This window comes from Pectinophora gossypiella, chromosome 3 (assembly GCF_024362695.1).
Source record: "Pectinophora gossypiella chromosome 3, ilPecGoss1.1, whole genome shotgun sequence".
Lineage (NCBI taxonomy): Eukaryota > Metazoa > Arthropoda > Insecta > Lepidoptera > Gelechiidae > Pectinophora > Pectinophora gossypiella.
The window spans coordinates 15,961,263-15,974,219 of NC_065406.1; positions in this window are offsets into that span (position 1 = coordinate 15,961,263).

The following is a 12,957-nucleotide window of genomic DNA, read 5'->3' on the forward strand; positions in this document are numbered from 1 at the left end:
TTTATTGTTTAACTGTTGTGTCTGGAAACCCGGGTCTTAGGGTGCCTTTCCACCAGAGATGTGCTATGCTACGATGCTAAGGATGCGTTTGATATTCACCAATCATATTTATTGGTGCACATAGCATAGCACAAGTGGAAACGGATTCAACTTAGATATGTTTTTTTATATGGAAAGATGCGTACTATAGATGTGTGGTATGGATGCGTGCTATGGATGCGTGCTGTGGATGCGTACTTTAGCTATGTTCCGAGCAGAGTACTATTGATACGTAGCGTACCTCGTAGCACAGCTACTTTGCGGAGGCGCATCTTCGCAGCGCATCTTTCTCGCACAGCTACATAGCTTAGTATTAGTGGAAAGGGTCACATAGTTTCGTAGCGCAGCTTATAAATCTTCGCAGCATAGCTGCATAGCACATCTCTGGTGGAAAGGCACCCTTAGAAAGATATACGTATATAATAAGGGTAGATAATAGTCGAACAGCTCTATTTGTACTTGTACTATGTATGATTTATAGCTAGGCAGGGCCATTCCTATTGTTTCTGAAATATCTCCCGGTCCGTGATGATTCCGCTATATTTTGATGGAATAACCCTTGTGACAAATGATCGAATTTATTGGTCTATTAGGAGGGTTTTTATTGATGACTCCACAGTTTTCTGTCTTTGCTTATTACTGGTTTTATTAAGACGCTCAAGTTTAGTGGAAAATGGTTGTAAGTTTATAAAACAGACACGGCAATCACTAACAGGGAGTTTAAGTTTTCATTCCTTTGCAGCCTTTACGACAGTATCTAGGACAAGTTGCAATTCTCTGACAAAACACTCTACCACTTCGACCACACACATTTTGTTCGCCTGTGATTTTCTGTATAATACCTTTGAAACTTACAACAATGATAACTCTTATTATATAGGCTGTTCTTGACACCGTACTGAATACTGAGTGGTGTATTTCAGCTCATGACTCTCAGTTAATATCAAGTGGAATTTTCCGTCTCATACAAATACAATATCTAAGTATATTTCATACTTATTGTCAGTACCAATAATATGTATTGTACGTATATATAAAAGCCTATAAAACTTAGTGTTTTATCACCTTTTCACATGGCGTCAACGACCTGAAAATTCGACAGTCCCCCGATGGAAGAAATACAGACAACAAAGTTGTTCCGATCTCAGTCTAAATAGTTGAATGGAAATAGAAAATTAAATCAAATCAATCATTAGTTCGTAAAGAACCACTCTCATTCGGGGGTTGAAAACAGAAGGGCTTAAATAATGTTTTGCCATAATTAAACGCTATTTGTTATTTTGTTTATTTTAAACGCGGTGTGAAGTCGTTATTATGTGTTTTAATTATGATAATGGTGCTAATTCCTGTAAATACCATCTAATTTTATTTTAAGTTATATCTGTCATTTTCTTATCCGCCGAAAAGGAAAAGGACGGGTAATCGACAAGCATAAAATTTATGGAACACACGTCAATTTTAAGGACAAATCTAAAACAACCGTCTAAAAATTTTACATCAAACGGATTGCATACCAGCGACATACCTATTTGATTCGCCCGGGTTATTCATTCATTTACACATTCTTCCTAAAATTAAGAGCTGTGAATTATCCGTCCCTTTCCTTTTCGACGGATATGAAAATGACGGATATAACTTAAAATAAAATTAGGCGGTGTCTGCAGGAATCGGGGCCAATAACCGCGTAAACTTAAAACAATTTTTTGTCATACTTTTTAAAATAAAGTTAAAAAAGTTATACTTTTTATAATCGTCATGTCGTGTTGCCAACAACAACATTTCTAAGTAGTACCTTGGCAGCGTCTACACTAGCCGCAGAATCCTTTGACAAATCACTCTAAAACACTACGAGCGGACACACTTTGTCCTCCTGTGATTTAGAGCCAGTTCTGTGCTGACACCGACTATTCGGCCATTGTTCTCGAGTTACGATTACCATAAAGAACAAACTGCACAATGGTCGCGTTTGTCCAAGTGTTTGGGGAAAAATTTGAACTACGCCATTGTTCAAATTGAAATTCAAAAATATCTTTATTCAGTAGGTAACATAGTTACACTTTGAATCGTCAATTTCGACTAACTAACGTCTGATCTGCTTAGAAATATTGCAGATTCTCACAACCGTATATAGCCGGAGAAAACAAGCTTCAAGAAAAACCTCGGCACAGGACCATACATTTAAGGATTGTCATACATTTTAGCCTCCTAAACTCTGTATATATAAATCATCTGAAAAAGATGACTGATGAAAATTAGCAATTCGGTTTTACAAAGTTTCTCTTTAATCACTATCTTGTTTGGCGGACTAGGTTTGTGGTTTAAGAATGAGATATTTATATAGATCGTTTTAAGTTTACGCGGTTATTATCATAATAAGGGATATCCCTGCTTTAAGCGTCGTAAGAATCCGTTATTATGTGTTTAAAATATTTATATAGACTTATCAGGTCTGGTTGGAGGCAAATCTCTAACCTAAATAAATTAAATTGGAAAGAAGTTCGCTTTCTTTTTTCTAATTTGTTATGTAATCGCTTCAAAACGAATAAAAGAACTTTCTATATGATATAACAAACCGAGTTGAAAATTAAGTTTCGTGGAGTATAAGACTTTTGTGTTACAGCAGAGACTATGGAGTTCCATTTGCTACGATTCTGACATACTTTTGTTGTTTCCTCCACATTCATCGATCGTTTCATACACGCACGCCGGTTTAGAGTATATTTTACTGAACCTTTTCTAAATATACTATACTTATATAATTTTATACAAATGCGTTAATGGCAGGCCTTTGTTCTTTTTTAAATTTTCGTTTTTACTTTTCTTTGTAAGTATAACAAGTTTTGTAATATTCTAATTTTTATGGCTATATAACCAAAAGCAATGTAACATTGTCAGTGGAGGGGCGAAGTCTCTATCACAAGTATTTTAATAACTTAAAGGAGACTTCAACCGCTATGTGTTAATTATTTTGGTAAATAAAGCATTTTTCATTTTCATTTTTCATTCTGTGAAAAATAGTAAAAAATAGTAACTACGTTGGGGAATTTGGTCAATATCCTTCTAGGTATTCCTCTACATACCTTTCAATTATCCTTTGCTTAATAAACTAATTTGGTAACTAAACTTTCCTTTCAAGAGAAATGTAATCTTATATAAAATAAGCTCACGACTATATCCCAATCGGGGTAGTCACAGGTACAACTACAAAATGAACTGTACACCTCACAAGTTTTCTGTTAGAACAACGTCATAGGTGGTGAGACGTATAGCCATCGATACTTACTTTCTTTCTTTCTGTCTTTCTCTCTATCTCTCTATCTCTCTTTCTCTCTTTCTCTCTTTCTCTCTTTCTCTCTTTCTCTCTTTCTCTCTTTCTCTCTTTCTCTCTTTCTCTCTTTCTCTCTATCTCTCTTTCTCTCTTTCTCTCTTTCTCTCTTTCTCTCTTTCTCTCTTTCTCTCTTTCTCTCTTTCTCTCTTTCTCTCTTTCTCTCTTTCTCTCTTTCTCTCTTTCTCTCTTTCTCTCTTTCTTTCTTTCTTTCTTTCTTTCTTTCTATATAGGGGTAGAGCCAACTGCACTTACGATAATTTGATAACTCATTAACGGCCTCCGTGGTCCAGTTGTTGAGCGTTGGGCTCACGACCTGGATGCCCCGGGTTCGAAACCCGGTGGGGACATATCACATAAATCATTTTGGTTAGGACATTACAGGCTGATCACCTGATTGTCCGAAAGTAAGATGATCCGTGCTGGTCCCGGTTACTACTTACTGACGTAAGTGTGTAGTCGTTACATAAGCCATGTCAGGGATCTTTGGCGGCTCAATAATAACCCTAACACCGGGGTTGATGAGATTGGTATTCCATCTCACAAGGCTGTTTTTATTTAAACAACTAAAAATTAGGAGTCAGAATAGTGATATAGGTATCTTGGAGGCCTGTTTATCAGAGCCTACGAGCAAAGAATCATTGTTTGTGTGCTTTCATTCACAACAGCATCACATCTTAGGCTGTTGTGGGTGGGTGCATGAATTAAATATGATTTTTTTATCAGTTTTAGTCAGTCTTGATTGATGGGGCTGGCAGAACAAATTTTGTTAAAAGCCCTTAAGTAAATTAAAGACGAGAGAAGAGAGTAAAGGAAGGCACGTTAAGCCGTTGGTCCCGGCTATTAGGCGTAAAAACACCTCCACCAACCCGCAGTGGAGCAGCGTGGTGGAGTATGCTCCATACCCCCTCCGGTTGATTGAGGGGAGGCCTGTGCCCAGCAGTGGGACGTATATAGGCAGTTTATGTTGTTTATGTAAATTAAAGACTACAAAAAAAAACCCACACGATAAGAAGAAGAATAACTCATTGGTGCAAGTCCGGTATCGGGATTCGGACAAGAGCTCTGCGTTTGAGAAGCAAGTTGGCAAAACGTAATCCCTTTTCAATTATTGGATAATAACAGTCATCTAAGTCAATTACATAACATACATAAACGGCCTATATACGTCCCACTGCTGGGCACAGGCCTCGCCTCAATCAACCGGAGGGGGTATGGAGCATACTCCACCACGCTGCTCCAATGCGAATTGGTGGAGGTGTTTTTACGGCTAATAACCGGGACCAACGGCTTAACGTGCCCTCCGAAGCACGGAATCATCTTATTTTTTCGGACAATCAGGTGATTCATGCCTGAAAAGTCCTTGCCAAACAAAGGATAGTCTCACAAAGTGATTTCGACAATGTCCCCATCGGAAATCGAACCCGGACCTCCAGGTCGTGAGCTAAACGCTCTAACCACTAGCCCACAGAGGCTGTTCCAAGTCAATTATTAGACGGAAATGCGTTTTTCATAGAGGTATTGAGCGAACGAAGCCTTCAAAATTCCAGTCAGTTTTTACAAATTGGCCTCGCACGTGGTACTAAAAAAGGACTAGAATGACGATTGAATTCACCAAAAGCGAACCGATGCGGAGTCGTAATTTTTTATCGGACATCCCTAGGGCGCGTTTACCGAAACTGCCACGTGTGCTGCCAAAATAGCCGCTATTTCATGCCTGATAAAACTTGAAATATGTCTGTAATTTAGACGGGAGTGCCGATTATTAGATAAGGCTGTGAGGCACTTGAAAGTATATCCACTAGCCTTTTTATTGTCAATGTTTTGATTGAAAATCTGCTGTTTTTCAAGATTTTACATGCAAATTCATTACGTATTACCTCCTAATGAAATACTATAGACTATAAATTCATTAGGTGTAAGTTTGCTTGGCAGTCAACATTAATTCACGCGTATGTCCTAAATAGGGTAGTCAATATACATCGCAAGATGAACTAAGTACCTACTCCTCATCGAACTTTTGGTTAGTCTAAAGAATAACCTGATAGGTGACCCATATCGCCGTCTATAATGGTTAACTGTGTATGTGTGTGTGTTGGCTATAAGATACTAAAATTAAATAGAGTCTTCCAAAATGAGGACTTAGAAAGAAAAGGCAATAATAAGAAGAAAAGGAAGAATAAGAAAAGGGATTATAATAAGAAGTAGTTTGATCAAATGAAAGAAACAATCAACTACACTATTTCCAAAAGATTTGGAAAAATATACCTGGTGTTGGTCACCATTCATCGTGAACAATCGCATAAGACATGAATGAACAATCCTATTTCTACTACCTCTACACGCACCAACAAAAAATAAACTTCAATATCAACTTGCGCCCATATTTACTAAGGAAGTACGCAGAGCAATTTAGTCAGAAATGAATTATCAAGAATACCCCATAACAGAACCTACATACTTACTTTAAAATAGTTATAGATCGTCGCTTCTTCAAAAGGCAATGAGAAAATAGATAATTTTCACGTAAAATCTGTACAGCGCCATCTATTTCATTTGGAAAAACGTAGCGTAGAAAGTTCCTTAATGCGCGGTAACTACTATTCGGTCTGCCTAGCAGGTCGCTGTGGTAGCCACTACATCTATTAAGGTATGTCTAACAGTAAATCGTGCGTTCGCGAACAAGGTTTTGTATTCAAACTTCGGCAATTACGTTAGTCAGGATTAAAGTTAAGTTGGGAAGTTTCAAAACGGGATGGATGGTTGCCGTTGGGAGTACACACGGGTTGCTAAGAATGTCAACCATAAATAAATTATTATAATTGTATTATTATTATTTTATTTTTTATTAGTGTATGTCATCATCATCATCAGCCCATTAACGTCCCCACTGCTGGGGCACGGGCCTTCCCTATGGATGGATAGGGAGATCGGGCCTTAAACCACCACGCGGGCCCAGTGCGGATTGGTGGTTATTAACGACTGCTAATGCAGCCGGGACCAACGGCTTAACGTACCTTCCGAAGCATGGAGGAGCTCGAGATGAAAACTTTTTTTTTTGTGGTCACCCATCCTATGACCGGCCTTTGCGAAAGTTACTTAACTGCAACAATCGCAGACCGAGCGCGTTTACCGCTGCGCCACCGAGCTTCTCAGTACTGTATAGTAATTGTACACGTTATCTGCCTTCTCCTCGTTAAGCTTTCACTCTCACAGGCCTACTAGAAGAAATTTATGTTAGGAAAAGTTATGCATTATGTCTTTCCCATGTTGTCATATTGTATTTCTGTGTTATCATGTGAACAATAAATTATTAAATAATAATAAATTGATAAAATACACACTTAAGATCACGCCTATTTCCCGTTGGGATAGGCAGAGACCACGGAATTAGTGTAGTTAGGACAGAAGATAGATCCTTTTAAGATGACCTGTGCTTTGGAAGGCACGATAAGTCAGTTCGTCCCGGTTTTTGTAATGTAAGTATATAGTCATAAAATGAGTCCTAAAATTGTGGGATGTGGCATGAAGGAAACGATTATTATTTCTTTAACTTTCTTTATTTTAAACGTTGTATAATTTTGTACTTTTTCTCTGTTTTTTGTTGTTGTAATTCGAACCTGGGACCTCTGGATCGTGAGCCTAATGCTCAACCACTGGACCACAGAGTCCGAAAATTAGCCACAGACTCAACAATCACACTTTGCTTAACTTTAAACACAACTTTTGTTTGAGATCGGACAATTTATGGGCTTTTTTATAACGTTTCTTTTAGATATTACTGCGAAATATGGTTTCACTTAATCGAGTTAATATAAGGTTATCGGCAACCCCTTAAGTAAATGCTAGTAGTACGTACATAATTTCATCATCATCATCATCAGCCGTACGACGCCCACTGCTGGGCATAGGCCTCCCCCAAGGATCTCCACGACGATCGGTCCTGCGCGTACATAATTTAGAATGTGCTAATTAAGCCTGTTAATCAGATATTCAATATGATACCCTCCACATTCATCAATCGTTTCATACACGCACGCCGGTTCAGAGTAGATCGTACTAAACCTTTTCTAAGGACGTCCTTACAGGTCTTCCCCTACCAGCACTACCATCAACCAAAAAGAAATGTAATAGGTACTTCTTCTTCTATCGTGTGGATTGTGAGGTGAATTACCAACCCCATCAACCCTGGTGTCAGGGTTATTACTGAGCCGCCATAGGCCCCTGACATGACTCCTGTAACGACTACGTACTTTACATCAGTAAGTAATAACCGGGACCAACGGCTTAACGTGCCTTCCGAAGCACGGATCTTTTTACTTTTAGGACAATCAGGTGATCAGCCTGTAATGTCCTAACCAAACTAGGGATCACATAGTGATTTTTGTGATTTGTCCCCACCGGGATTCGAACCCGGGGCCTCCGGATCGTGAGCACAACGCTCAACCACTGGACCACGGAGGCCATTCTTGTAATAGGTACTGACCTACATGATTTATTCTTTGTCAAAAAATATTTAAAATTTAATATCAGTGAAATCATAATTAGATAAGATTAGAAAGCAATTCGTCTTGGAGGAAGCGTCAAAATGGAATTAATTTTCTTTCAGCAATTTCTATTGAATCATTCAATTATTCGTTTCTACGATTTAAAGTATTTTTAGTTAGGCAGTAACTTCAAAAGAAATATTTGTTTATGATATTTAATTCAAGGAACTAAGGCTCTTAAAGACAATTTCCAGCTATTTCCCCCTGGGGACAGGGCTAGAGGGGACTACTGGGAACAAAAACAATATACATACAATATTATAATCATAATTAAAATAAATTATTAAGGCAACTTACTATTCGTCTTCGCCTCCCTGAAGCATTATAAAAACATTAATGTAATCATCGGCCTCCGTGGTCCAGTGGTTGAGCGTTAGGCTCTCCATCCGGAGGTCCGGGGTTCGAATACCAATGGAGACAGCATAAAAATCACTTTGTGATCCCTATTTTGGTTAGGACATTACAGGCTGATCACCTGTCCAAAAAGTAAGATGATCCGTGCTTCGGAAGGCATGTTAAGCCGTTGGTCCCGGTTACTACTTACGTAAGCAGTAGCTACATGAGTCATGTCAGGGGCCTTTGGCGGCTCAATAACCCTGACACCAGGGTTGATGAGGTTGGCAATCTACCCCACAACCCACATGATAGACGAGAAAATCACTTACATGAGAAAAGGAATTAATTAGATAATTACGATCGTTCATGTCATACTGGACTTCACTACGCTGTATATCAGGTAACACTTCCCAACGCGAAAAATTCAGCTTTTTAGTAGATTTAGGTTAATTACCTCTATGCTAGGTTCAGTTAATAATATTTAAAAATATAACTTTTGACATAATTCCAATTCCTCGAAGTTAAGTCATGACATGCAATTTGCAATTGGAATTGAAATTGGAATTAAAAATAAGTACGTAAATATTTTTTTGTCTTCCAAGACATTTCCACTTCCCAAGAGAAATTGGTGGATTTAAACCAATTAAGATGTACCTACATAATTTATGGAAAGGTAATTTCAGATTACGTCAATTACTACCTTTGCAATCAAACAAGACGATTATCACCAAATATCTGGGCACTCCCCCTGGGACTGACCGCAGTCAAAGAGAAACCTACTTCGAAGTTTAGTGTATGGTGTAATTTTAATGATTTTAAAATCATATTTCACTCACACTGAACATTATCATGATAAGCTCACTACCATTTTTCCAAAGCATCATCTTCCTAGCGTTATCCCGTTTTTCACAGGGTTCGCTTACCTAACCCGCTATGGAGCAGCGACGTGGAGTATACTCCATTCTCTTCTATACGCAGAAGGCGTACAGCGCGCTACGTGTGCAGTACAATGTTGCGCTCAGGATACTGTTTGGACTTCCGCGATTCTGTAGCGCTTCTCTCATGTTTGCTAAAGCGAGGATAGACAGCTTCTATACAATAATGAGGAAGAGAGGCGCCTCGACCCTAAATCGAATGTGTAAGAGTTCGAACAGTATCCTGAGTGTGCTGATCGGCAGGTGGGACGCGCCTATGTTCGCGCGTTGGATGCGATTGCACACATCTGGCAATCGTTAACTTATTTTGTGTTTTCTACTAACAATAGGTTAAGACTGCATTTTTACTAACAACTATGGATTGTAAATCTGAAAATAAATGATTATTATTATTATTATTATTATTATAAGACATGACGTTTGCTTTCTCTTTAACTTGTTCCAAGTAAGCTCTTATTGGTCTTCCCCTTTCGGGTAGGTCCCATTTGTTCCATAGAACATGACGTCAGCGGACAATTTTTTTTTATTTTTTTTTTGCTTGTAAGTAATTATAGTTCCATAGAACATAATGGGAAATAAAGTCTCATAAACAAAAGCAAAACAAAAACAAACAACAGAACAACAGTTATAAATTTTTTTACAATACAATACAATACAAATACACTTTATTGCACCAAAATAAAAAGAAATAATATTATTATTATTTATTATTATTATTATTTTGTCCGATGACGTCATGTTCTATGGAACAAATGGAACCTACCTCCCCTTTCTCTATTTCCATTCTATCTTCCCTTCTACGATGTTTTTAATAAAATCGTCATGCAACATGTTGAGAAGTTAAAATTTTTTTACGTCATTCCCGGGAATAATGATCAATTGAATGTCCATGTTTTTATTCGCTCACAGTCCAGTATTTTTAGAAGTCAGCGTTTTGTGACTTACGCCGACCTTTCAAAGATATTAGCTGTATTGAGGTAGGTTGATTATCATCCTCTCAAGGGGAATGCCTCTTAATTGAGTTTAATGTCCCTATTTTGTCGTGAGATTATTTTTTGCTGGGATTTGTAGGGAGTGAGTAGCTTATTATTCTTGAGTACTCTTTTGTTATTCGGTCTTTCTGTAGTCGGTAAAAGTTTAGTGATTTTGCCGTTTTACTCTATGTTACTAAACAGAACTTCATTAATACATCTTACCTATCTGTCTGCACAGCCTGTATCCACCCACTGGGTATAAGCCCCCTCTCTTTCACGCCATCCTTTCAGTCTTCCGGCGTGCTTCATAGGCTGATGGTCGAATCCCTTGACCACCATTCAGTAACAGCCTTGATCCATCTGTTGTCTTCCCGTCTTGCCAAGTGTCCTGCCCATCCTGCTTAAACTTAGCGATTCGTATATATATACAGGGTGTTAGTGACATCGTAACGAAAACTTTGAGGGGTGGTTCAGGCCATGATTCTGAGTTGATATCAAGTAGAAATTTCCGTCGCAAAAGTATGGATTGGAAAATAATTAAAAAGAAAAGAAAAATTTTCATGAATTTTTTGACACGAAATTCCACTTGATATCAACTCAGAATCGTGGTCTGAACCATCCCCCTCAGTATTCGTTACGGTGTCACTAACACCCATACCTACTTATATGGCTACCGTATGTACTTGTACGGGGTGTAAGTGTCATCGTAACGAATACTGAGAGCGATGATTCATCTGATTATTCTGAGTTAATATCAAGTGGAATTTTCCATCGCAAAAGTATAGAATTGAAAATAATAAAAAAAAAAACTAAAAAAAAAACATGAATTTTGCGACGGAAAATTCCACTTGATTTCATCTCAGAATCATGGTCTGAATCAACCCCCTCAGTATTCGTTACGATGTCACTAACACCCAGTATATTATATACGTATATATATATATATATCTTCGACTTAAGTGCGTTGCTTTATGCTATACGATCTACCAGGTAAATGCCTAACATGGCGCGCTCCATAGCCTTTTTATCATCATGGGAAAAGTACTACTAAATACCCATAAGAGAAGATCTCGTATAAACTCACTACTTTCCCAGATGTTGAAGGTGCTGTGTGAGAACTGAGAGATCACACATTTCAGGCTGTATCTTTTTAATTATTTCACTTCAAATTTCAGAACACAGTTCTACATTTGTTTTACAACTCCTACTAAAACCTATAATATTCTATTCATGAATTTGCGAGGTGATCTCTCAGTGCACACGCACATGCCTTTTTTGCCACTGTAATTTTATAAATGTGATATTATGATTATTATTTAGTAAACTAATAAGCCAAAAAATAACGACCCGGTTAACTAAAAATGAGTTGCTACAATTTTCAAGCATACATATCTTCACATCACGCCTGTATCCCCGAAGGGGTAGGCAGAGATGTATAGTATATAAAATACAGTATAGTCTACATTATACAGTACATAGTATACAGTATAGTATACAAATACTCCTCGCCAGCTATGGCAATACAATTTTCAATTTACACTTTTTTCATCAACAGCATTACCTACACCAAAACCATCCATATTTTACACCTGGCAAGAAAAACAACCTTTTTCAATCCCAAAGGAGACCCCTGTATCTGAAACGTTGAATAAAATAATAATTGTAAAATATTACAAACGCAATTCCCTTCAGATATGTAAATGTGCGGAGTAATTTTGCGTGTATTTTCATGTAAGCCTCGTTAAGCCTCTCCCGAGAATCCTATGTTAATTTACAACCCATTATACATACAAACACAATATAATCATAATTGTTGAAAGTGCTTATTTTTTGTTAAAATAAGTACACTACTTAAATTGTTGCTGTTGTAAAGCTTTGGGGGATGATTCTGAGTTGATATCAAGTGGAATTTCTTGTCGGAAAATTCATGAAAATTTTAGTGTATAATTTATTAAGTCCCATATTGTTATTTAAGCTCAATAGAGCACCAATTTAAAATAAAAATAAAAAATGTTAAATTACTAAAAACCATGAATTTAAATCGAACGACGCGATCACTGTCGCGAACTTGTTGATTAAAATTAATACATAAGTTACATAGAAAAAATAAAATGTTTTTCATCAGTTTTAGATCTATTTTTATTTATTTTCATAATTAATCTTTGACCTAGTATATTATCCAATTATTATTGCTCAGATTGACTGTTGTCGCTTCTAAAATGCGCTACAGAAATTCCAATCTAACCACTTAGATGGTTAACAGTCCACAACTACGGGTTTATGTTTTGTCCGACCAAGTAGTTAATGCCATCTGCGGCAAATCTAAAATAAGTCACGTCAAAATAATAAAAAAAGAACGATACGGGTTTATTTAGAAATTTCTTGCCTCACACAACTTGCTGTGAAACGAATTGTCGCCTGCGGTATTTCCGAACCGACATGACCTTGAAGCCTTTACGAGCGTATTAAATTCGGCAACGTATTTGAGACCCTTCGGATGTGTCTATGGGCGACGTTATTCGCATACGATCACGCGTTCGTAACGGCCTCCGTGGTCCAGTGGTTGAGCGTTGGGCTCACGATCCGGGGGCCCCGGGTTCGAATCCCGGTACCAAAATCACTTTGTGATCCCTAGTTTGGTTAGGACATCAGGCTGATCACCTGATTGTCCGAAAGTAAGATGATTCTTGCTTCGGAAGGCACTTACTGATGTAAGTATGTAGTCGTTACATGATCCATGTCAGGGGCCTTTGGCGGCTCAATAATAATCCTGACACCAAGGTTGGTGAAGTTGGTATTCC